Source organism: Myxine glutinosa, chromosome 8 (genome assembly GCF_964187855.1).
Source record: "Myxine glutinosa chromosome 8, kmMyxGlut1.1, whole genome shotgun sequence".
In the NCBI taxonomy this organism is placed as follows: domain Eukaryota; kingdom Metazoa; phylum Chordata; class Myxini; order Myxiniformes; family Myxinidae; genus Myxine; species Myxine glutinosa.
In genome coordinates, this window is record NC_136268.1 from 139,009,047 (window position 1) to 139,036,644 (window position 27,598).

The 27,598-nt window shown below is 44.3% G+C and overlaps 1 protein-coding gene across 2 annotated transcripts in view; it reads right to left on the reverse strand.

The window, feature by feature from the left end:
* Window positions 1-14,199, reverse strand: part of RASGEF1B (RasGEF domain family member 1B) — an 89,757-nt gene extending 75,558 nt beyond the window's left edge. Inside the window, exon 1 of one of the 2 annotated variants that reach the window (XM_078783761.1) lies at window positions 14,065-14,199. The gene's annotated coding sequence lies outside the window, so the exon portion shown is untranslated. The remainder of the gene's footprint in view (window positions 1-14,064) is intronic. The other variant, XM_068125276.2, reaches the window with a different exon arrangement.
* Window positions 14,200-27,598: the final 13,399 nt, after the last annotated feature.

Here is a 27,598-nt window from a genome sequence, read left to right on the forward strand (position 1 = left end):
ATTTCACCACTGAAAATGGATGGAGATTTCACCACTGAAAGTGGATGGAGATTTTACCACTGAAAATGGATGGAGATTTCACCACTGAAAGTGGATGGAGATTTAACCACCGAAAGTGGATGGAGATTTCACCACTGAAAATGGATGGAGATTTAACCACCGAAAGTGGATGGAGATTTCACTACTGAAAATGGATGGAGATTTCACCACTAAAAGTGGATGGAGATTTCACCACTGAAAATGGATGGAGATTTCTTCACTGAAAATGGATGGAGATTTCACCACTGAAAGTGGATGGAGATTTCACCACTGAAAATGGATGGAGATTTCTTCACTGAAAATAGATGGAGATTTCACCACTGAAAGTGGATGGAGATTTCACCACTGAAAATGGATGGAGATTTCTTCACTGAAAATGGATGGAGATTTCACCACCGACAGTGGATGGAGATTTCACCACCGAAAGTGGATGGAGATTTCACCACCGAAAGTGGATGGAGATTTCACCACCGAAAGTGGATGGAGAATTCACCACCGAAAGTGGATGGAGATTTCGCACCCGAAAGTGGATAGAGATTTCGCAACCGAAAGTGGATGGAGATTTCAGCACCGAAAGTGGATGGAGATTTCACCACCAAAAGTGGATGGAGATTTCACCACCGAAAGTGGATGGAGATTTCACCACCGACAGTGGATGGAGATTTCAGCACCGAAAGTGGATGGAGATTTCTTCACTGAAAGTGGATGGAGATTTCTTCAACGAAAGTGGATGGAGATTTCAGCACCGAAAGTGGATGGAGATTTCACCACCGAAAATGGATGGAGATTTCACCACCGAAAATGGATGGAGATTTCACCACCGAAAGTGGATGGAGATTTCTTCACTGAAAGTGGATGGAGATTTCACCCCTGAAAGTGGATGGAGATTTCTTCACTGAAAGTGGATGGAGATTTCACCACTGAAAGTGGATGGAGATTTCTTCACTGAAAGTGGATGGAGATTTCACCACCGACAGTGGATGGAGATTTCACCACTGAAAGTGGATGGAGATTTCTTCACTGAAAGTGGATGGAAATTTCACCACCGAGAGTGGATGGAGATTTCACCACTGAAAGTGGATGAAGATTTCTCCACTGAAAGTGGATGGAGATTTCACCACCGAAAATGGATGGAGATTTCACCACGGACAGTGGATGGAGATTTCACCACCGACAGTGGATGGAGATTTCACCACCGACAGTGGATGGAGATTTCTTCACTGAAAGTGGATGGAGATTTCACCACCGAAAGTGGATGGAGATTTCTTCACTGAAAGTGGATGGAGATTTCACCACTGAAAGTGGATGGAGATTTCTTCACTGAAAGTGTATGGAGATTTCACTACCGAAAGTGGATGGAGATTTCACCACCGAAAATGGATGGAGATTTCACCACCGACAGTGGATGGAGATTTCTTCACCGAAAGTGGATGGAGATTTCACCAACGAAAGTGGATGGAGATTTTTTTACTGAAAGTGGATGGAGATTTCACCACCGATAGTGGATGGAGATTTCACCACCGAAAGTGGATGGAGATTTCTTCACCGAAAGTGGATGGAGATTTCTTCACCGAAAGTGGATGGAGATTTCGCAACTGAAAGTGGATGGAGATTTCGCAACTGAAAGTGGATGGAGATTTCGCAACCGAAAGTGGATGGAGATTTCGCAACCGAAAGTGGATGGAGATTTCAGCACCGAAAGTGGATGGAGATTTCACCACCAAAAGTGGATGGAGATTTCACCACCGAAAGTGGATGGAGATTTCACCACCGACAGTGGATGGAGATTTCAGCACCGAAAGTGGATGGAGATTTCTTCACTGAAAGTGGATGGAGATTTCTTCAACGAAAGTGGATGGAGATTTCAGCACCGAAAGTGGATGGAGATTTCACCACCGAAAATGGATGGAGATTTCACCACCGAAAGTGGATGGAGATTTCACCACCGACAGTGGATGGAGATTTCTTCACTGAAAGTGGATGGAGATTTTACCCCCGAAAGTGGATGGAGATTTCTTCACTGAAAGTGGATGGAGATTTCACCACTGAAAGTGGATGGAGATTTCTTCACTGAAAGTGGATGGAGATTTCACCACCGACAGTGGATGGAGATTTCACCACTGAAAGTGGGTGGAGATTTCTTCACTGAAAGTGGATGGAGATTTCACCACCGAGAGTGGATGGAGATTTCACCACTGAAAGTGGATGAAGATTTCTTCACTGAAAGTGGATGGAGATTTCACCACCGAAAATGGATGGAGATTTCACCACGAGCAGTGGATGGAGATTTCACCACCGACAGTGGATGGAGATTTCACCACTGAAAGTGGATGAAGATTTCTTCACTGAAAGTGGATGGAGGTTTCACCACCGAAAATGGATGGAGATTTCACCACGGACAGTGGATGGAGATTTCACCACCGACAGTGGATTGAGATTTCACCACCGACAGTGGATGGAGATTTCTTCACTGAAAGTGGATGGAGATTTCACCACCGAAAGTGGATGGAGATTTCTTCACTGAAAGTGGATGGAGATTTCACCACTGAAAGTGGATGGAGGTTTCTTCACTGAAAGTGTATGGAGATTTCACTACCGAAAGTGGATGGAGATTTCACCACCGAAAATGGATGGAGATTTCACCACCGACAGTGGATGGGGATTTCTTCACCGAAAGTGGATGTAGATTTCTTCACTGAAAGTGGATGGAGATTTCTTCACCGAAAGTGGATGGAGATTTCACTACGGAAAGTGGATGGAGATTTCACCAACGAAAGTGGATGGAGATTTCACCACCGAATGTGGATGGAGATTTCACCACCGAAAATGGATGGAGATTTCACCACCGAAAATGGATGGAGATTATGTTTTCACCCCTGTCTGTCTGTTTATCTGTGAAGAAGATAACTCAAAAAGTTGAATACTAATTCAGACGAAATTTAGTTGAGAGATTTGGAGTATGACAAGGAAGAATTGATTCAATTTTGGTGAAGATCTGGATCCAGATTTGAGAATGTTTTTAAATGATTCTTCACCATTGCGAGATAGGGAAATGAAATAGATAGCATGATATTTCAAAACGTTATGGACGACTTATGACAAATATTGATGGATGAATTGGTTAGGTGACAAGAACAAGCCGATTAGATTTTGGTTCAGGTCAGAATCATCTGATCATGTGCTGATCATGTGTGCTGATGTGCTGATCATGATCATGTGCTGATCATGTGATCATGTGCTCTGATCATGTGCTCATCTGATCATTTGCTTGTTAAAGTGGACATCTCTCTGACCATTCTCAGAGAGCCCCCTCAGCGTCGACGAGTCTGGCATTTCACTCAGGCCAACTGGCATGGTCTTCAAGGAACCATCAATAATCTGGACTGGTCTCCCATCTCTACTGCCTCTGACATCAACTCATCCTGGGAATTCTTCCAAAGTAAATTGCTCTATCTCATGCACAGATTTATCCCATCTCGTCTTCAGTTGTCATACCCTTCCTCCTGTCCATGGTACACGGAATCTTGTAGTGAGGCAGTTGCCCAGAAACAACTTGCCTTCGCCTCCTGGAAAGCAAATCCAACGGAAGGAAATCTAATTTCCTTTCACAAAGCCCAAAACAAGTGTGTGTCCACCCTCAGGAGAGCCAGGAAACAATATCTCTCCACTCTCAAGACCGAACTCTCAAACCTGTCTCCCTCTTCCAAATCCTGGTGGCGTCTGGTCAAATCTGTTTCTGGTGTTTGTTCCCACTCCATCCCCTCCCTTACCTCAAACGGCTACACAGCTGACTCTGCACGTGAAAAAGCTGAATGCCTCAACTCTGTGTTTGACTCTAAATCTTGTGTCCCAAACCCATCCCTCTCTGTACCCACCATATCCAGTCGTACCCAGCTGATCCTGGACTCTGTGTCATTTCCTCCTGACAAGGTGGAGAAGTTTCTGTCAACCCTCAACTCTGATTCTGCAACTGGACCTGATGGCATCAACTCACTGGTCCTAAAATCCTGCCCTGTCGCTCTTTCACTCCCTCTCTCTCTGTTCTCTTCACCCTGTCTTTTGCTCAAGGTCATCTGCCATCAGCTTGGAAATCAGCCAACATCACCGCTTTACACAAAAAGGTGCAAAATCAGATCCTTGCAACTACAGACCAATCAGCCTTCTCCCAATTATCAGCAATGTCATGGAATCCATCATTGCTTTGGATATCAAACCTGTCCTCTTCTCCAATGGCTTGATCTCTGATCATCAATTTGGTTTCAGACCAGGTCACTCTACTCTGGGCATGCTGCTTCTGCTGTCTCAACGATGGCTGGAGGTCCTCAATGCCAAACAGGTATTTAGAGCTGCCTCCCTTGACATATCACGTGCCTTTGATACGGTCTGGCACCACACTCTGCTCACCAAACTCTCCTCCTATGATATCCATGGAAATCTTCACGCATGGCTTGTGGACTTCCTCTCTAGTCATAGTCAACGTCTGGCCCTGAATGGGTTTCTCTCATCTCCCCTTCCTGTTCAGGCTGGAGTTCCCTAAGGCAGTGTTCTGGGCCCTGTGCTTTTTCTGGTCTTCATCAATGATCTCTCTGACTCTCTTGAAAATCCTCTCTATCTCCTTGATGATGACTCCACTCGCTGCCGCTCCATTCCTCATCCCTCAGATCGGCAGTCTGCAGCCTCCTCACTCTCTGCAGACCTGGACAAAATCACAGACTGGTCAAACAAGTGGAACATGTCTTTCAATCCTGACAAATCTCACACTCTCACTATGTCTCTCCGAAAAGACCGACTGGACAACCCTCCCATCCACTTTCTGAACAATCCTCTCCAAGAAGTTCTGTCACTCAAGGTTTTGGGTCTCACTATCTGCCATGATCTTTCCCGGGAAAACCACATTTCAAATCTGGCCTCCAAAGCCAGTCGCCGACTGGGGATCCTCCGTCATGCGAAGTCCTTTCTGTGCACTTCTGAGCTCCTCACCACATACAAAGCTTTCATCCGCAGCTCCATGGAATACTGTTCTCCCCTCTGGGCCAGTGCTCCTGCCTCACACCTAGCTCGGATTTACGCTGTTGAAACCAAAGCTTTCAGAATCATTGGAATCTCCCGCGATTAAACTAACTCCGAGGGCCTCTCACTTACTCACCGCAGGCAGGTTGGTGGTCTTTCTGTCTTCTACCGTCTCCTCTCCGGCCTTGCTCACCCAGCTATCTCTGGGCTCTGTCCCCCAAATATTCCTACAGTTCGCAGAAGATCCACCTGCAACCCTCTTATGGTTAAACTGCCAAAACCAAGACTCTGTGCTCACCTTCACTTTCTCCCGCCTCTGGAACAAACTCCCCCACTCTCTTCAATCCCACTCCTCCCTCCAGGTCTTTAAAACAGCTGTTCACCACCATCTCTTATCTTCCCCCATCCAAAACCTTGATCTTTTCTACCCCCGCTAATGTCACCCCAGATCCACTTTTTTGAAATACCAAATTTTTTCCTGGAAGTCCTTGTGGTATCCTTGTGTTTATACTGCTCACACCCCCACCCCCTTCCCACGCCTCCTCCCCCTAGCCCTCCCCCTCCCACAGATCTCCCGATGTCCCTGCTCTCAAATGTTGTGTTTGTGTGCTTCCCCTTCTCTCCCCATCTTGTCTACTGCTCCCCTTATTAAATAGCTCCCCTTATTATATACTTTGTGTGTCTGTTTTGATTTTTTGTGTGATTTTATGTTCAAAACATAAACTGTTCAACCTGGTGGAGGTGTGCTCCTTATCGAGTACCGTTATAGTCTCCTCTGCTATCCCCTGGTATATACTGTGATGTCTTTTTTGCTTATTTTACAGGAACCTGGATGAGGTGCGTGATGATGCATGATGAGATGTGTGATGAGATGTGTGACGAGATGAGTTGTGAGGTGCGTGATGATGCATGATGAGATGCGTGATGCATGATGAGATGCGTGATGACGTGCGTGATGAGGTGCATGATGAGATTGATGCGAGGTGAAACCTTTGTTGAAAACAATGAAATCTCCAATGGTACGAATATATTTCTTTCACATATGCTTCTCTTTACAAAATTATTTCCCATGCCATCCCCAAGTAAGGAGTACCACAGTACTGAACTCCTTGATTAACATATCGTATATGGTATTAAACCTGCTACAACTACAATACTACTACAATGACGTCAATTACTCTCATCTTTCTATGAGGTTGGCCAGGGAACGTTTTTCGCCCAAGTCTTTCACGAACTTATTGGGCAGTCCTGAAGTTTGCCTGATGGTGACACGCATTGTAATATTTTCAGGTTTCTGGTGATAAACGCATCTAGTCTTCACCAATGACACCGTGGGATCTTTAACGTCCAACAACTAATAGGAGATGTAGACAGGACGCCAAGTTTAACGTCCACACATTGATTCGTCGGCTGGCCCGCGGAACACCAGGATGGAAGTTTATAGCTAGCTCAGGCTCGGCAGCTCAGAGGAGAGTGTGTGTACCTCTGGATCATTCTGACAGATTTTTAAGTTTCAACCTCCCTGGTAGGAAATATTGACATGAAAGAGTGAAATGTTGTTACATTAGAGCATTTCAAATGAAGTTTTTGACTGGAGATTGGCAGAATCTGCTTAACGCCAAAATTTCCTGACAAATTGAAATTTAGTACCCTACTTTATGTTACATTTTACATTTCATTCTTACATTTTTTTATTTCTTGCTTCGTTTTTTTTTTTTTTTTTTTTTTTTGTTTGTATACAAGATCGAGGCTCGTGAAAGAGCGAACATTAATCACACAGAAAGACAAACAGACACATAAAACAAAAAACATCGGGAGCGGTAGACAAGATGGGGAGAGAGGGGGAAGGACACAAACACAACATTTGAGAGCAGGGACCGAGAGACATGGAGACATCGAGAGATCTGTGGGAGGGAGAGGGCTTTGGGGGTGGGGGCATGTGAAGGGGGGGGGGGGGTGGGAGAGGTATAAACATATGGACACTGCCAGGATTTCCAGGAAAGAAGTTGGAATTTCAAACAAGGTGGATCTGGGGTGAATTAGTGGGGGTAGAAAAGATCAAGGTTTTGGATGGGGGAAGATAAGAGATGGTGGTGAACAGCTGTTTTAAAGACCTGGAGGGAGGAGAGGGATTGAAGGGAGTGTGGGAGTTTGTTCCAGAGGCGGGAGAAAAGAGGAATGAAAGAGTGAAGGTGAGCAGAGAGCCGAGATTTCGGCAGTTTAACCATCAGAGGGTTGCTGGCAGATCTTGTGCGACCTGTAGGAATATTTGGGGGACAGAGCACAGAGAGAGCTGGGGGAGCAAGGCCGGAGAGGAGTCGGTAGAAGACAGAAAGAGCACCTACCTGCCTGCGGTGAGTGAGTGAAAGGCCCTCAGAGATAGCTTCATCGCGGGAGATTCCAATGATTTTGAAAGCTTTGGATTCAACAGCGTGAAGCCGAGCCAGGTGTGAGGCAGGAGCACCAGCCCATAGGGGAGAACAGTATTCCATTGAGCTGCGGATGAAAGCCTTGTATGTGGTGAGGAGCTCAGGTGTGCCGAGGAAGGACTTCGCACGACGGAGGATGCCCAGTCGGCGACTGGCTTTGGAGGCCAGCTTGGAAATGTGGTTTTCCCAAGAAAGATCATGGCAGATAGTGAGACCCAAAAGCTTGAGCGACAGAACTTCTTGGAGAGGATTGTTGAGAAAGTAGATGGGAGGGTTGTCCAGTCGATCTTTTCAGAGAGACATAGTAAGAGAGTGAGATTTGTCAGGATTGAGAGACATGTTCCACTTGTTTGACCAGTCTGTGATTTTGTCCAGGTCTTCAGAGAGTGAGGAGGCTGCAGACTGCCGATCTGAGGGAAGAGGAATGGAGCGGCAGAGAGTGGAGTCATCAGCAAAGAGATAGAGAGGATTTTCCAGAGAGTCAGAGAGATCATTGATAAAGACCAGAAAAAGCACAGGGCCCAGCACACTTCCTTGGGGAACTCCAGCCTGAACAGGAAGGGGAGATGAGAGAAATCCATTCAGGGCCACACGTTGACTACGACCAGAGAGGAAGTCCGCAAGCCATGCATGGAGATTTCCATGGATACCATAGGAGGAGAGTTTGGTGAGCAGAGCTGGGTGCCAGACCGTATCAAAGGCCCGTGATATGTCAAGGGAGACAGCTCTGATTTCCTGTTTGGCATTGAGGACCTCCATCCATTGTTGAGACAGCAGAAGCAGCATGTCCAGAGTAGAGTGACCTGGTCTGAAACCAAATTGATGATCAGAGATCAAGCCATTGGAGAAGAGGAAAGATTTCATATCCGAAGCAATGATGGATTCCATGACTTTGCTGATAATTGGGAGCAGGCTGATTGGTCTGTAGTTGCAAGGATCTGTTTTTGCACCTTTTTTGTGTAAAGCGGGAATGTTAGCTGATTTCCAGGATGCTGGCAGATGACCTTGAGCAAAAGATAGGGTGAAAAGAACAGAGAGAGGGTGAGATAGAGCGGCAGAGCAGGATTTTAGGACCCGTGGGCTGATGCCGTCTGGTCCAGTTGCAGAATCAGAGTCGAGATTTGACAAAAACTCCTCCACCTTGTCAGGAGAGAAGGACACAGAGTCCAGGAGCAGTTGGGTTCGACTGGGAAAGGTGGTAACAGAGAGAGATGGGTTTGGGACTAAGGATTTTGAGGCGAACACAGAGTTGAGGCATTCGGCTTTGTCACGTGCGATGTCAACTGTGTGGCCATTTGAGGTAAGGGAGGGGATGGAGGGGGAACAAACACCAGAAACGGATTTGACCAGACGCCACCAGGATTTGGAGGAAGGAGACAGGTTTGAGAGTTCATTCTTGAGTGAGGAGAGATAGTGCTTCCTGGCACTCCTGAGGGTAGACACACACTTGTTCCGAGCTTGGTGGAAGGAACTGAGATTGCCTTCAGTTGGATTAGCCTTCCAAGAGGCAAAGCCAAGTTGTTTCAGGGCAACTGCCTCACCACAAGATTCAGTGTACCATGGACGGGAGGGAGGGTAAGACAACTGAAGGCGAGATGGGATAAATCTGTGCATGAGAGAGATCAGTTTGCTTTGGAAGAATTCCCAGGAAGAATTGATGTCAGAGGCAGTGGAGATGGGAGACCAATCCAGACGATTGATGGCTGCTTGAAGACCGTCCCAGTCGGCCTGAGTGAAATGCCAGACTCGTCGACGCTGAGGAGTCTCTCTGAGAATGGCCAGAGAGATGTCCACTTTGACAAGCACATGATCAGAAGAACCGATTGGAGCAGCAGAAGAGCAGCAGACATTAGCAGGGAAGTTTGTCATAACCAAGTCTAGAAGAGAAGATACTCCATTGGCTGAGATCCGGGTGGGGAAATTGACAGATTGTGTCAATCCCAGTGAGTCACAGAAGTCCTTTGCTGAAGTGCCATGACTGGTGAGAGAGGAACCCACACCCAACCAGGTGGCATGATGACAGTTGAAGTCACCACATATGAGGAATAGAGAGTTGGGATGAGTGGATAGAAGTTGGTCCATGTTGTCAGACAGTGAAATGTAGATGGAGTCATCACTGTTTGGGGGACGGTAGAGAACACATATGAACAAAAGGTGGGAGCGGAGAGGAAGCCGTAACCAGAGGTACTCCTGCGGGTGAGGAGGAAAGAGGGCAGTGCAAGGAGAGTGAGGAAGAGAGTTTTTGACAAAGATAGCCACCTCACCACCAGGCCGAGGCTAAGGTCTATCATACCGGAGGAGGGAGTAACCAGGAAGAGATATTAAGGAATCAGAGACATCTTGAAGGAGGAAAGTCTCTGTTAAGCAGATCAAGTCTGGATTGGCAGAGGCAACCTGTATGGAGAGATCAGTCAGGTTTGAGCGAAGGCCCCGGATGTTTGAGGTCCATACCGTTAATGAAGAGAGAGGGGAAGCATCGGGTACAGGACAGGGGAGGGGAGGAGTAGGGTAAGATGAAGGATGAGAGGGGGAGGTAGGGAGAGCAGTTGATAGTGTGTCAGATGTTGCAGAAGAGTTCCAAGAAAGGGAAGGATGAGGAGGATGAAAGGTTTGATGGTGAAGGGATGAGGCACAGTGAGGGGTTGTTTGAGGGGGGGCAGAGGAAAGTAGAAGGTTTGGGGGGGTGGAGGTATGAGATAGAAGGGAGACGAAGTGGGGAGGAGGCAGCTTGGAGGAGGAGGGGGGAGGAGGGAGAATTGGAGAGGAATGGTATGGGGGGAGAATTGAATGGGAGGGATTGGGGGGGAGTTTTGAAGGGGAGGAGTGAGGGGGGAGTTTAGGAGGGGAGGGGCAAGGGGGAAGTTTTGGAGGGAATGGGCAAGGGGGAAGTTTAAAAGTGGAGGGGCAAGGGGGGAGTTTAGGAGTGTAGGGGCAAGGGGGGGGATTTGAAGGGGAGGGGCAAGGGGGGAGTTTAGGAGGGGAAGGGCAAGGGTGGAGATCAGGAGTGGAGGGGCAAGGGGGGGATTAGGAGGGGAGGGGCAAGGGGGGAGTTTAGGAGGGGAAGGGCAAGGGGGGAGTTCAGGAGTGGAGGGGCAAGGGGGGAGTTTAAGAGTGGAGGGGCAAGGGGGGAGTTTAGGAGTGTAGGTGCAAGGGGGGGGATTTGGATGGGAGGGGCAAGAGGGGAGTTTAGAAAGTGGATGATTAATGAAAGACAAACATTGATAACAAATTGGGTTTGTTGTGATTTTCAAGTTAGCAATCCGATTCAGAACGATGGAGGAGGGATGGAATGAATGTGAATTTAGACCATGTAGTGAGGGAGACGTATAAGATATTGAATTTCTTTTTTTTGAAGTGGAATGAGTTGGAGAGGAAATTGAGAAAAGCCTTTTAAATAGGAAGAAAAACAGCATGTTGTAATATACCACTGAATAAAACACAGAAGGGGAAAGGTTAAACATATTTAAATAATATTTAAACAGAACTGTGAACAATCTTATATGCACAAAAATACCAACGGGGGAGAGCCGAGAGGGACCACCACGAGTCACGTGAACAGGGCAAACGGTGGATGGCAAGGAGATAATGGGGGCGGGGCGAACAGCACACCTGGACAGAAAATACAGGATGAGACAACAGTACACGTGGAGAAAAGAAAAGAAATGTTTTTGTGTTTTTGTTTTTTTTGGGGGGGGGGGGGGGGTGGGGATTTAGAACGTTAGACAGAGTATTATGTTCGGGGTAGAAGGGAAAAAACCAAGAGCCAAGCAAAACACGCTTAAGTTAACAAAACACCGACGGGGGTACAACTACAAGGCCACACACGAGGATCAGAACACGATTAATTAATTACGAGTTACAGGAAATTCAAACCAAAACTAACTATAATCAAACAATATCGCATGGACGATAAAATAACGAGTTGAAATTTGACAATCTATCTGGGGAAATGGGGGAGAAACATGTGGTCGAAGAACGAACGAACGAATAAGAATGAATAAACGAATGAGCACAGAGAAGGTAATGTCTTTTTTTTTTTTTTTTTGAGTTGAGATTTACATAAGGAAGTAGGCTTTGGGGTGGAAAGACTGGGAAAACAGAGAACGAAAGTTATTGGATCACAAACGACAGACCGCTGAGAGAAAAACAAAGCCTCAAGGTTGTACAGTATACACTGTACAAGGCCTCAAGACGACACGAATTAACACGATTTTCAATACTGGTATGAAAGATTTGCACCGAAAATCTTTGTCGGGACAATATACGTACATACACCATAAAATAAATACAGTTATAACGAAAATACAAATGGGAACAATTACTTAACTTCGATTTCGATGGAGAGCGTGTGGAGCTGCGAAAAAAACGAACCCTCGCCAGCAAGACTGGAAACGGAAGTCTTATTACATTCTTGCAGTTTTTTGTTTCATTCTTACATTTTAAAAATTTCATTCTTACATTTTTTAAATTTCATTCTTGCATTTTTTAAAATTTCACTCTTACATTAGAAAAAATTTCATTTTTTAGGTTTTTAAAATTTCATTCTTACATTTTAAAAATTTCATTCTTACATTTTTTTTTATTTCACTGTTACATTTGAAAAAATTTCATTCTTACATTTTAAAAATTTCATTCTTACATTTTTAACATTTCATTAAATTTTTTTAAATTTCACTCACATTTGAAAAAAATTCATTCTTAGATTTTTAAAATTTCATTCTTACATTTAAAAAAATTCATTCTTACATTTTTTTAAATTTCACTCTTACATTTGAAAAAATTTCATTCTTACATTTTTAAAATTTCATTCTTACATTTTGAAAATTTCATTCTTACATTTTTTTTAAATTTCACTTACATTTGAAAAAATTTCATTCTTACATTTTTTTAAATTTCACGCTTACATTTGAAAAAATTTCATTCTTACATTTTTTAAAATTTCACTCTTACATTTGAAAAAATTTCATTCTTACATTTTTACATTTCATTCTTACATTTTAAAAATTTCATTCTTACATTATTTTTAAAATTTCATTCTTACATTTTTTTAAATTTCATCCTTACATTTTTTTCCATTTCACCCTTACATTTTTTTAAATTCCATCCTTACATTTTTACATTTCATTATTACATTTTTTTAAATTCCATCCTTACATTTTTTCCCCATTTCATCCTTACATTTTTTTTTCATTTTATCCTTACATTTTTTTTAATTTCATCCTTACATTTTTACATTTCATTCTTACATTTTTAAAATTTCATTCTTACATTATTTTTTAAATTTCATTCTTACATTTTTTTAAATTTCACTCTTACATTTGAAAAAATTTCATTATTACATTTAAAAAAAATTCATCCTTACATTTTTTTTTCATTTCATCCTTACATTTTTTAAAATTTCATCCTTACATTTTTTTATTTCATTCTTACATTTTTATAAATTTCATTCTTACATTTTTATAAATTTCATTCTTACATTTTTATAAATTTCATTCTTACATTTTTGTTATTTTATTCTTACATTTTTAAAAATGTCATTCTTACATTTTTTTAAAATGTCATTCTTACATTTTTTTTAAAATTTCAATCTTACATTTTTTTAAAATTTCATTCTTACATTTTTATTTCATTCTTACATTGTTCCATTCTTACTTTTTTTTTTTAATTTCACTCTTACAGTTTTCATTTTCATTTCATTTCATTTCAGTTTTTATTTATTTCACTCTTACATTTTTTTTTTAATTTCACTGACATTTTTTTATTTATTTCACTCTTACATTTTTGAAAATTAAATTCTCACATTTAATTTTTTTTAATTCTTACTTTTTTATTTAATTCTTACTTTTTTTTAAATTCCATCCATACATTTTGAAGAATGACCAGTTCTCCATCAATGCACATTTTGCATCATCATCATCATCTCTCTCCGATATGAAATGCGACACTTTTAACACGGAAATCTTCACATGGCGACAGCAGAAGATGGCCTTTGATTGAAAAGACTATTCAGTTCCGGATATTTAATCAGCTGAGTGTGGTTACACTCACTCGTGAATTTACACGTACACGCATGAACGCTCGGGCACACTTAGATCTGTCGTCCATTGAACAGCACAGCTTGGCGCACAATTGCAGTGAGCGTAAGTCGCTCGTGGTATAAGCCATAAGGGGTGTCAACGGTTACAAGACATGATGGTGTTGTTGAAGCAGGTGATCAAAATAAATAGGCCTATTTATAGAAGAACCGCCTTTAAAGGCCATAAATAGGCCTATTAAATTAACAGTATAAATACAAGTTGGATACCAGGAAATTTCTGCATAAATTCAAATGACATAAAGTTAAGTAAATGAATTTTGAGGATATATAATTCATGGAAATGTTTTGGTCTTTGGTTTCTTTATTCCGCATTTCCGCTGTCCGACAGGACGATGTAGCATCCCAATGTGTGCTGTCCCTCCGGACGTTAGGCTTGGTGTCCCGCGTCCGCTGGCAATAATTGGTGGATGCTGAAATATATCCTGCATCGTCTTACGACAAGAGCATGCGAGTTATCGCCGGCACTCTGAAGAATTTACAAACACCTACCGAAATATAGGCCCGAGTCGAACGTCGAGCCTCGCCAGCCGGTTGGTGAAAGACTTGAGCCAAAAAGGTTCCTGGACGACTCCACAAGAAGGTACCGGTAGTCGCAGTTGCCGTAGTAGTCGCTTCTTTCTTCCACTATTTCTGAAACAGAAACAAATAATAGAGGTTGAATCAGTAATATATAATTATAAGATCTGCCAATCAAACAGCTATTTACTGGTGAGTGACAATCTGATCTCGCCATTGTTTCAATGCAAAGGAAAACACAGAACGATGGCGGATCTGAACTGCCAACAAAGGGCTGGGTCCTTTCGAAAAAGGGTTTTTAATCCACACTTAAGCTGCTTAGAGCAACTTGATAAATGGGCATTTCATTGCTTTCATTCTTTTTTTGTGTTTATTTTATTTTATTTCATTGTTAACAATCGTTTTGTTAACACGCAATTTTTCCAACACAAGGAGCCATCTACATATTGGGTGTACGCTGAGTACGCATTGTCGGGGCAGAATCTTTGGACCGATCTATTACCTCGGCTAACTAAGGTGGCCATGTTTATGTTCTCAGCCCTGTTTGTCTGTCTGTCTGTTTTTTGAGTGGGATATCTCAAAAACGTTATGCACGGATTTGGACGAAATTTGGTGGACATGTCGGGTGTGTGACGAGGAAGAATTGATTGGTTTTTGGTGAAAATCAGGATCCGCATTCAAACATTTTAGAATTTTTAAAGTGATTCTTCCCCCATGAGAGATTGGGCCAAAAATCGATATGTAGCATGAAATTTAAAAACGTTGTGGACGACTTATGACAAAACTTGGTGGATGAGTTGGTTAGGTGACGAGACAAGCTGATTCGATTTTGGTTCAGGTCGGAATCCAGATCCAGCCGATCAGTGGGATACAAAACGTAAGTTATTCAGCCTGGCGGAGGTATATATGCGCTCTACCGTGTACAGGTTCGAGTTACCCTCGCCAGAGGAGAGGGTATTGCATTTGAGTCCGTTTGTCTGTTTGTCTGTTCACACAGAATAAATATGATTTTCTCTGCAACCGTTGGTCCGATTGACAGGAAATTTTCACCATAGGTGCAACTCCACCTGTATATTTTTTTTCATAATTATGACGTCATAGGTCACGTGGTTCGGCCGCCATCTTGGAAAAACCGAAAAACTTTGCACCTCTATATCTCCGAAAGTGCTGAATAGAAACAATTGAGACATGGCTCATTGTAAAGAACTCTCCATGGGGAATAAAATACGTTAATGATGTCATAGGTGCTTCCATTATGACCTCATAATTCGACAAGTACAAAACTTCATCCAATCAAGATGAAATTTCTTGAGCACCATGTCCCATAAACTGGTGAAGAAAAAAAATAATGATGACGTCATCGGTCACGTGGTTTGGCCGCCATCTTGGAAAAACCGAAAAACTTTGCGCCTCTATATCTCCGAAAGTGCTGAATAGAAACAATTGAGACATGGCTCATTGTAAAGAACTCTCCATGGGGAATAAAATATGTTAATGATGATTTCATAGGTGCCTCCATTATGACGTCATAATTTGACAAGTACAAAACCTCATCCGATCAGGATGAAATTCCTTGAGGATACTATAGGAATAAATTAGTTTAGAAAAAAAATGATGACGTCATCGGTCATGTGGTTCGGCCGCCATATTTGTTTTCACACAAAAGCCTTAAAAACCACTGAAAATACATCCTGGCGAGGGTTTGCAATCTCTGATTGCTCTTTTTCTTGTTCATTCATGTGAGGTGCTTGGTGAGCCACTGGTTGGACATGCCATTGTCATGGCCTGAATGGATATGTTTCAAAATACCCGGAAGCCTAATTTAGGTTGGAGGCAGGAGTTTGGAATTTGACCGGGGCGCAACCTCAAATACCAACATTCAATCGCAAAATAAAAATCCAATCGTCTTCAAACGAATACTATCGGGATTCGTAACTCTGCAGGAGATCAAAACCTGGACAAAAACTCAGTTACGGGATTGCCAATCCTGCTAAGCCGTGCAGCTGGTGGAGGGAACGACTTGGTGTCAAAAAGGTGATATCATGGTTGTTGGATCACAAGACAAAGCCTCCACTGCCTACAATTAAACTGGTTTTCGAGGTGCTGGGCTTGTTGGAGCAGAGTTCAAGGGAACAGGAGCTGGGGTATCTCGTTTCCCTTTTATCCCCCATCCGAATGGACCTGCCATCGGCCTGCACAGCAAAGAAAAACACGTGATGGTTGTGCTCGCCTCCTTGGGAGAGCAGACTCTGGGTAGATGCAAGTCACAGCTGTGCAATGTTCATCTCTGGTTATTCACTCAGTTAGCTTACTCGAAGCAAACACGTTCGACAGAAAAAAACGTTATGCTGAACTTTGTAGATTGCATATTCAATATTGCCTTTACGAAATTAAAAGACTGACTCTTTGCAATGGCACATGGCGAGGGTTTGGGACTTCTGCCTCCATATTATGTACGCACAAAAGGGAGGTCACCTTGGAAAAAATGATTGAATGAACAGGGAGCCGAGTGAGGACACAAAATGGAGGTGGGAAGGGGATAGAAAGAAAAGGGGTTTTGGCAAAGAGGAGAAGAACGTGAAAGCAGATGACATGAACTGGCACTCGGTACAGCTCGTACCTCCGCCAGGTTCAACAGTTTATGTTTTGTATCCCCACTGATAGGCCGGATCTGGAATCGGACGTGAACCAAAGTATAATCGGCTTGTTCTTGGCGCCAAACCAACTCATCCACCGAGTTTTGTCATAACTCGTCAACAACTTTTTGAGATATCGTGCTATATATCATTTTTTTGCCTTTGTTCTCTGAATGGTGAAGAATCACAAAATTATCGCATCTGGATCTTCACCAAAATCCAATAATTTTGTCCTTATCACACACCGAACCTGTCCACCAAATTTTGTCCGAATCCGCCCACAACATTTTGAGACATCCTGTTCACAAACAGACAGACAGGGGTGAAAACAAACCTGTATCCACCTTCGGTGGTGGAGGTAACAAATGAGACCGCTCTCCCAGTTAAGCTTGGTAAGACAAACACCGCTGTATGGGAAGAAGGGAGTTGTGGGGTACGAGTGTGAGGAATGAGTAAACGGTGACGGCACATCCAATTTTTAACGAGACCTTCTGACGGCCATGGCAATCACAACACACTGTTACAGTCCAGTTATCCAGTATATTCATTTAATCGTGCTATGGGAAAGAGTACATTGGCTGTTAAGTTTCCAGACTCCAGAGAAAGGGAGTGGACAGCAACAACATGAGGAGTGAAAAGGGAACGGTATTGGGGAAACAGAAGCGAGTGAGCGAGAGAGAAAGGGACAGAGGGACAGAGGAAGAGAGGGAGAGAAAGAGAGGGAGACAGAGAGAGAGAGAGAGAGAGAGAGAGAGACAGAGGGAGAGAAAGAGAGGGAGACAGAGAGAGAGAGAGAGAGGGACAGAGGGAGAGAAAGAGAGGGAGACAGAGAGAGAGGGACAGAGGGAGAGAAAGAGAGGGAGACAGAGAGAGAGAGAGAGAGAGAGAGAGGGGGACAGAGGGAGAGAAAGAGAGAGAGAGAGGGAGGGACAGAAGGACAGATAAAGAGAGAGAGAGAGAGGGACAGAGGGAGAGAAAGAGAGGGAGACAGAGAGAGAGGGGGACAGAGGGAGAGAAAGAGAGGGATACAGAGAGAGAGAGGGGGACAGAGAGAGAGAGACAGAGAGACAGATAAAGATAAAGCGAGAGCGAAAGAAAGAGAGAGAAAGAGAAAGAGAAAGAGAAAGAGAAAGAGAAAGAGAGAGAAAGAGAAAGAGAGAGAGAGAGAGGAGAGAGAGAGAGAGACTTTGACTTTTGTATCTTTTTATTATAAAAATAGAAAAGAAAACCCCCAAATAGGGGTCACATTCTCATTTCAGGGAGAAAAGCAGAAAACAAAAGGTTAATACAGTGGATTATATGCAAAACATTTCACAAAACAATAAACGTTTCTCTAGGTCTTTGCAAATAACTTCTTTCATGCACCATTTGGCTTCAAACTGTGGCAGTCTTCCTGTTACTGAGAAGAAAGCAAAGTCCAACTTTACACGGCTTATCACAAGATTTTTAAACAAGAACAAGGCATTTTCCTCATTAGCTCCGAGACCATCAACTTTCCTTTTCCTTGATTTATATGCTGCCATTTTTGCCTGAGCAAGCAGGAAATTAGCTAACGCATCATTCAAATTTTTGTGTGAAATGTCCAAGCCATAAATGAAAACACAAGTGTTGAAAACCAAACCAATCCTAACAAAACAATTCTGAAGAAAATTAAATAAAGGAGCCAACCGTTGACATTCAACATAAGTATGGAAAAGATTTTCAGACTTCTTACAAAAAGGACATTCATCTGCCATGAGATTTGAAAAGCGGTGCAGCAAGTGGTTAGAAGGGAGGATCCAGTGTGCAAGTCTCCATTGGAGGTCGCCATGTTGTGGTGGTACAGGAGGATGATAGAATCCTTTCCAATTAGGAAAATACAGGGGGGAACAAGGTAAGAGGTCTCTCCATCGAACCCTCCGCTGTGTCATTTGCCCTTGTAAAATAAATCTTCCACAACCCAAATAGAGGTCTTTTTGTTTAGGAAACCCATTGAATCCTACGCTAAAAGGGGTACAAGGAGAGTTAGCAAGAGAAAACTTGCAAATGAGTTCAGGAAAGGTAGAAGGAGAAGCACCTTGTTCATTGTTTGCTTGGCCTCGCCCCCAATTAGGTGCAAGCTGTGCATAGGTACGAAGCACAATATGTAACATGCATGCCACAACCCTGGAGGATCGCATGCCAACCAGGCTTGCCAGTGCATCAGCTCCAATCCAACTGCCATTTGGGCTTAAAAGATCGGCGACCGATTTTATGTCGAAAGTCGAAAGGCCATTAACCGGCTCTTTATGTCAACCAGGCCTTGGCCTCAATCGGTCAGTGGCAAACTGAGGACCTCGGGTCGCAACCAGTGCTTTCCATCCCAGAAAAAGGACACAAAGCACTTCTGGAGCTGTTGAAGCAACACTACCGGAGGGTGCAGCACAGAGAACCTGTACCATAGGGTATAGGCCACCAAACTGTTGATCACCAAGACCCTTCCACGATAAGACAGTTGTGCGATCAGACCTTTCCATTTTTGCGTTTTCCCTCAACAAAATCCGACAGACCAGCCCAATTCTTTGCTACTGTGGCGTCATTACCCAAGAACACTCCAAGGTATTTCACGGCGTTGGCCCATGAGAGAGGAGCAGGAAGTCTTGGTGCCAAGTGACACGACGGACCAAGCCAAAAGGTGCTCATTTTGTTCCAATTCACTTTGGCTGAAGAAGCCATTTCGAAAACGGATAGACCATAACGGACAACGTTAATGTCATTGAGGTTCCGCACAAAGACACACACATCATCGGCATATGCCAGCACCTTAATGGGCCGTTCAAGATGAGAAAACCCAACCCCGGTTAGTCTAGCAAGCAAATAACCCAGTAAGGGTTCGATGGAGAGAGCATAGAGCAAGCCAGAGAGGGGGCAACCTTGTCAAATTCCCCTGTTAACAGGCAAGGGTGTAACAAGTCCATTGTTTATCTTAAGCACACTAGAGATATTATTGTGCAGCATCTTAATGTAAGAAATGAAGGTCGGACCAAGTCCAAACCGTTCAATCACTTTGAAGAGGTACCGATGATCAACGCGATCAACGGCCTTCTCCTGATCAAGGAGAAGACGTCGAAAATCTGTGAGGTTTTCTTTGCACAGTTCGATCATGTCTCTTACAAGGGAGATGTTGTCATAGATGGAGCGTTTGGGTACACAATAGCATTGCTCTTCTTTCAATAATGAGGAGAGGTGAGGAGTAAGTCGCGATGGCAGGGCTTTCGAGAATAACTTATAGTCTGTGCAAAACAAAGATTGGGTGCCAGTTTTGAATATAGAGCAAGTCTCCTTTATTTGGGATGAGGGTGAGCATAGCCCGTCGGCAACTCTGAGGGAGCTCTCCAAGCTAGCAGCTTGCGTTCAAGGTGTTGAGGAGTTCAGGACCCAATAGATGCCAAAATTTCTTATAAAATTCAGTTGTAAGTCCGTCCAATCCAGGCGCTTTCCCAACAGCAAGGCTGTGCAGAGCGGCGCCAAGTTCGTCCAAGGTAATGGGCCCCTCCAGGTGGGAACGTCCACCCTCACACAACACTGGCAGGCAGGCCTACGAAGATAGAGGCGACACTGACAGGATTTATTTGCTCCATCGAATATATTTTAGAGAAATATTCCTTTGCAAAAAGTTTGATCACCGATTGGTTGAAAGTGATGGATGAGTCTGCCAATCGCAATTGAGAGAGCTGTTTGTTCAGAAGGCGTTTCTCTAAAGAAAAAAAATACTTAGTTGGTATGTCTGTCTCGTTAAGGTGCTGCACCCTCATCCGAACTAAGGCACCACGTGCATTTCTCTCAGTTATTTCTTTCAATAAAGACTTTTTCGGTTAAGACTCTTTGCACATTATTATTTTGTCCTGTGACCCTCTGAAGATGTAAAATCTCTGATTGCAATAATTTCCTCGCTTCATAATTATCAGCCCTTTTTGAGAAGCTCTGGTATTGTTGGCAGAAACCTTTGATTTGGGTTTTTACTAGATCCCACCACACCAGTGGGTTAACAGAACAGCTTAGCTTCCGTTCCAAGAGATCTGTCCAGAAAGATTCAAAAGCCTGAATAAAGTTGAAGTCTTCTATTAAACTATTGTTGAACTTCCAGTGAGAACTCCCTGGACACGGTTTCGAGAGTTGAACGAATGCTCGAGCTAGGGAGTGATCGGAGAAACCGGAAGGCACGATGTCAGATTTGCAAACTCCATGTAACAGGTGAGAATTTACATAAATGCGATCAAGCCTCGCAAGTGAGATGTGGTTGTTGGAACAACGACACCATGTGTAGGATTGTTCGGAAGGGTGTTGCAAGCGCCAGACATCATGGAGATTATATTTTGCGATGATATTTGCAAAGAGTTTTGCGGTACATGGTTGAGGTTCCGGCCCGTTTCGGTTGCATGAGGCATTAACAGTACAGTTAAAGTCGCCACCAATAATCTGCTTGGTCTGGATCTGGCGGAGTGAACTTCCACCACCATTGACATTTACTGTTCCAATCTTGAAACTCACCATGAGTTAACTTAGAGTCTTTTTCTCCTTGGCGATCAATTTTCTTAAACAGTGACAATGTGTCTGACGAAAGTTGAATGAGTCAGGCCTGCGTACAACAGCCTGAGCACACTCAAGGAAGGACGGTAAATCTGGAAAGTATTCTGTTGGGTTTACACTGCGTTTCCTGTATGTATTTTGCAAGAAAAGTCTTATTTGTTCAGGGGAAGTAGGACCTACACTGGTAAGCTTCTCCATTGCTTCCACCTGGCTGTTTGCTTCCTCCAGGTCAGATTCGTCAGTCAGTTTTAATTTCCGAATCACACAAGCTTGCATGTCAATACTGTCATCAATATCGACACATGGATCTGCACTAGTTAGAACATCTGTGTGCCCTCCCACCGTGGGAACATTGCTTTGTGGAATAACAGCAATAATCTGTGGATTTGGTGAAACAGAACCAGCATCAGCAGCGATGTTGCTTCCCTCGACTGCAACAGTGTAATCCACCTCCGACGTGTGGCGGTATCTAGCACAATGAGAGTCTCTTGTAAAACATTGATTTCTGCGATTCCAGCTTCACCAGGTGATGGACTGGGAGCAGTAACTGGGACAGTTTCGCTATTTTCTGCTGACAAGGATTCAGTGTCATCATGTTCAGGATTAACATTTGCCAAAGTGACAGCAGGTTCATCACCAGGTCTCAGCAGGATCACCACCAGTGGTCTCGGCAGGTTCATCACCAGTGGTCTCGGCAGGTTCATCACCAGTGGTCTCGGCAGATTCATCACCAGTGGTCTCGACAGGTTCATCACCAGTGGTCTCGGCAGGTTCATCACCAGTGGTCTCGGCAGGTTCATCACCAGTGGTCTCGGCAGGTTCATCACCAGTGGTCTCGGCAGGTTCATCACCAGTGGTCTCGGCAGGTTCATCACCAGTGGTCTCGGCAGGTTCATCACCAGTGGTCTCGGCAGGTTCATCACCAGTGGTCTCGGCAGGTTCATCACCAGTGGTCTCGGCAGGTTCATCACCAGTGGTCTCGGCAGGTTCATCACCAGTGGTCTCGGCAGGTTCATCACCAGTGGTCTCGGCAGGTTCATCACCAGTGGTCTCGGCAGGTTCATCACCAGTGGTCTCGGCAGGTTCATCACCAGTGGTCTCGGCAGGTTCATCACCAGTGGTCTCGGCAGGTTCATCACCAGTGGTCTCGGCAGATTCATCACCAGTGGTCTCGGCAGATTCATCACCAGTGGTCTCGGCAGGTTCATCACCAGTGGTCTCAGCAGGTTCATCACCAGTGGTCTCAGCAGGTTCATCACCAGTGGTCTCAGCACAATCATCAGAGGACTTTCCAATAGTCGAGTCCATAACAGGTGAAACAATTCCATTTGATTCGTTAACAGGTAAAACAGTTCCTGCAGGTGGAATGTCTATGTCCTCACATGAAAGGGGGCTGAACTTGTTGGCTGTAGGTACAGGGTTTGTCCCAGGTAAGCCTTATAGAGTGGCATCGGTCACGACTGGGGGGAGGGTGGGGTATTACCGACAGGTTGCTTATTGTTAAATGCTATCTTTTTCTGAGTTAAATGACCTTCGGGAAAGGGACGAGGGAGGGGGTGTGGGGAAAAGGGACGAGGGAGGGGGTGGGGGGAAAAGGGACGAGGGAGGGGGTGGGGGGAAAAGGGACGAGGGAGGGGGTGGGGGGAAAAGGGACGAGGGAGGGGGTGGGGGGAAAAGGGACGAGGGAGGGGGTGGGGGGAAAAGGGACGAGGGAGGGGGTGGGGGGAAAAGGGACGAGGGAGGGGGTGGGGGGAAAAGGGACGAGGGAGGGAGGGGTTGGGACGAGGGAGGGAGGGGGTGGGACGAGGGAGGGACGGGGTGGGACGAGGGAGGGACGGGGTGGGACGAGGGTGAATATCGCTCTCGAACAGTAATTAATTAATTAAGAGCCGAGACAGATTTTCAAAGGCAAAAACAAATACAGCTGGTGGAAAAAAAACGATCAGCCAGAGGACGGGATGGGCCGCCAACTAATGTAAAAGTTATCCACAAACAGCTGTGGGCTCTCTTTCTCTCAGAGAAGGAAGGGAAGCAAAGGAAGGAAGGAGGGAATAGAAATGAAAACGAGAAAACATGAAAAAAAAACGAGGAGGGAAAAGGGAGGAAGGGGGGAGGGGGAAGGCCAAAGCCCCGAAGTGTTGGGTCTGATCAAAAGGGAGGGGTTGGTGCACAAATGCAGAGTAAAGATGTGCAGATAAACAAACAGGGGGAAGGAGAAAGGTGAAATACGACACGGAAAGGGACAAAAGGATAGAACAGCAGAGCAGCTCGTACCTCACCACACATGCACAGCCGCCATCTTGCCACGCCCAAACACACCGACAGCCAGCAGGGGGCGAGAAAGAGAGAGAGAGAGGGGGAAAGAGAGAGAGACAGACAGAGAGACAGAGGGAAAGAGAGAGACAGACAGAGAGACAGAGGGAAAGAGAGAGACAGAGAGACAGAGGGAAAGAGAGAGACAGAGAGAGTGAATGACTGACGAAGGAGAACAAACTGGCGTTGGGTCTTATTGAGGTTCCACGTTGTTTCCAGTGGTGCATATCATATTAAATCCGACATCCACAGTGAAGGAAGACATTGGGGTCTTCTGTATGTGAAGGTTTAATAATCCATCGATTCCTTTGCTACGGTGGCTCATTTTTAAACCACTGTGCGCTCGTCCAGGGAGACGATTCATCTTATATCAACCCTTTTGAGGTATTATTCTCCATCGAACTCCCCCAAGTATTCGTTGGACCTGCCTGTCAGATATTGCACTTCGTGTTATCTCGGCTATGATGTCATTGCAGCTCCTTTTATTACCTCGTTGGTGCCTTTTTCGAGAAGGAAATCGCGGAGTGTAGACAGCCAGTGCTTACTTTCGGAACTTGGTCGTCCCTCAAACCCCTCCTGTCCTTCAACCACATCGTCCTTTTCAGCTTGGAGTTTCCGTCTTCATCACCTATGGCACAGTTATAACGGCTGAATCAGGTTCTCCATGCTTCAGGGATTCACCTTCTGAGGATGTATTGAACGTGCTGACTGCCCGTGTCGGCTTCACCATTTGAGCGCACCCTCCACACTTTGACCATTCCGCCGGGGCTCACCACCGACCTTTCACCCAAGTATAACCCGCTGGGGTTTAATGTGTGAGCTGCTTGGTTAAGCTGAGTTACCACGTCGAGAGTCGTGAGTTGAATGCGTTGCTGTATGTGACGTTCGTACTCATTTAATTTGGGGATTCTTCGGAAAGTCACCAATTGTTACACTTAATGACTGTTATTGTGCGTAAGGTATACATAAGGGATTAATAAATATTTCTTACGTTACTCTTCTCCTGTCATATGTTGGTTTCGCGCTTAACACTAAACTAAGCGGACATCAGTTTCCTGATTTATTTTCTGCCGTGACACCCTCAGGGTTACCGGGGCAGCGCTGCAAATTGCGGTGTTCTGAGGTCGACATGTAACAACACGTATACAATCATCCATCCATACCTAGTGTACTTAATACCATTCTTGCCCCCTCTATCCATGATGCCTCTCAGTACCTATCCAATTCCATTTTAAACTGATCCACTGTTTCTACTGCCGTGAAACAATTCCATGGATGCACTACTCTGAGTGAGAGACCCCTACCTTACTACCGTTATTGTCTTGCTGAGGCCCCTAGTCCTACCACGGTCTATACTGCTGAAAAACGCTTGTGCGTTAATTTTTGTGGGACCCTTCATTGTCTTAAACTTTTCTATCATATCCTCTCATAACCACCTCTTTTCTAATATATAAAGTCCTGTCTCATTTGACAGATCCCCATAGCTGAGTCTAGTTCGGCACTGAATCAATCCCGTATCCATCCGCTGAACCGTCTCTGATGGTACCTATGTCCATCCTGAGATGTGGTGACCAAAAATGCATGCAATATTCTAGATGAGGCCTCCCTAAATTTGTATACAGTGTTAAAACCACCTCCTTTAATTTATAATTGACCCCCCTATGAATACAACCTGAAACCCTGTCAGTTTTACCTATAGCTACCTGACAATGTGCTGTCTGCTTACCTCCCGTATCTATTACCACCCCCAGATCTTTCTCCTGTGTGGCATGCTGCAAGGTTGTTCCTTTCATCATTTGATCTCTATTTTCATTATTCTTATCCATCCCCAGCACATTATACTTGTTTATGTTAAACTGCGTATGCCAATCTTTTGCCCAATCAACAAAGGTGTCTATATCTACTTTCCAGAATCCGATCACCACCCTCTCTTACCTCCAAGCTTCGTACCGTCCGAACATGTACAAAGCCGACACTTGACCCCACTGATCAACTTAGTGATGTAAATGCTGTGCTGACCAAGTCGTCACATTAACCACACATCGAACCCAGTTTCCAGCTCTTAACCCCGCTGTTCAAATCATTGATGTAAAGTATGAATAATAATGGCCCGAGTACCGATCCTTGAGGTACTTCACTACTTACATCATCCCAGCAAGACGTCCTCCCATTCAATGCTACTCTTTGTTTCCTATCACTAATCCAGTTTCCAATGTAGGTAGTTACCTGACCAGCCACTCCACAGTCCCTCACCTTGGCCACCAATCTCCTATGTGGTACCTTATCAGCTGACGCCTTCCGAACGTCGAAATACTCTACATCCACTGCTCTTCCCTCATCCACCCAATCAGAAACCGCTTCTTAGAACTCCAATAAATTTGTTAAACAAGATCTCCCCTTGAGGACATGCCATCCATATTAATGTCTTTTCAGTTGCATCTATTACTTATACTGTATGCGTACAGCATATGGCAATTAAAACCAACGTCCATTTGCTTGCACAACTTTACAACCCATTCACATTGGCAAGAGTCGACTTGGAACTGAAAAATACATGCACCTGGAGGCAAAGGCCACTTCATGACATCCTTTTAATGTTTCTGCAAATTGCTGAAATGATCTCACAACGTTGTATAAAACATGACACCTGTTGGCACCACGTGCAACTTTTGTCAAAGTGAGCCGACTCCTGCTCGGCTGGGAAATCAACCGTTGTCCAAAGCAACAAACCAATCATTTAAGGGAGCTACATGCCTTGGAAGGAAGGAGAAACACATTATTGGGTCTCGGTAAACGTCGGGATACTGCACTGGCAAAAACAGCTCTTTTCTGTGTGTGGAATAAACTTCAGTCGAAACAAACGATACAGCTGCCTTCACTTCTTTTGCAAAGCTTTAAATTCCTTAACTCGGCTTTGCCAACTTTATGAAGGGTCATTTACTGCGATATTAGTTATTTATTAATTAATTTATTTATTTACCCTTTCCAGAAGTGAGGTTCCAGGAAGAACAAGGTAGAACTGACAATGGGGTAAACATGGAATCATCAAACATGGAGAGGGAGGATAATCATGGGACAGAACTGGGGATGACAAAAGATAATCATGGGACAGAATTGGGGATGACAAAAGATAATCATGGGACAGAACTGGGGATGACAAAAGATAATCATGGGACAGAACTGGGGATGACAAAAGATAATCATGGGACAGAACTGGGGATGACAAAAGATAATCATGGGACAGAACTGGGGATGACAAGAGATAATCATGGGACAGAACTGGGGGTGACAAAAGAAAATCATGGGACAGAACTGGGGATGACAAAAGATAATCATGGGACAGAATTGGGGATGACAAAAGATAATCATGGGACAGAACTGGGGATGACAAAAGATAATCATGGGACAGAACTGGGGATGACAAAAGATAATCATGGGACAGAACTGGGGATGAGAAAAGATAATCATGGGACAGAACTGGGGATGACAAAAGATAATCATGGGACAGAACTGGGGATGACAAAAGATAATCATGGGACAGAATTGGGGATGACAAAAGATAATCATGGGACAGAACTGGGGATGACAAAAGATAATCATGGGACAGAACTGGGGATGACAAAAGATAATCATGGGACAGAATTGGGGATGACAAAAGATAATCATGGGACAGAACTGGGGATGACAAGAGATAATCATGGGACAGAATTGGGGATGACAAAAGATAATCATGGGACAGAATTGGGGATGACAAAAGATAATCATGGGACAGAACTGGGGATGACAAGAGATAATCATGGGACAGAACTGGGGGTGACAAAAGAAAATCATGGGACAGAACTGGGGATGACAAAAGATAATCATGGGACAGAATTGGGGATGACAAAAGATAATCATGGGACAGAATTGGGGATGACAAAAGATAATCATGGGACAGAACTGGGGATGACAAAAGATAATCATGGGACAGAACTGGGGATGACAAAAGATAATCATGGGACAGAATTGGG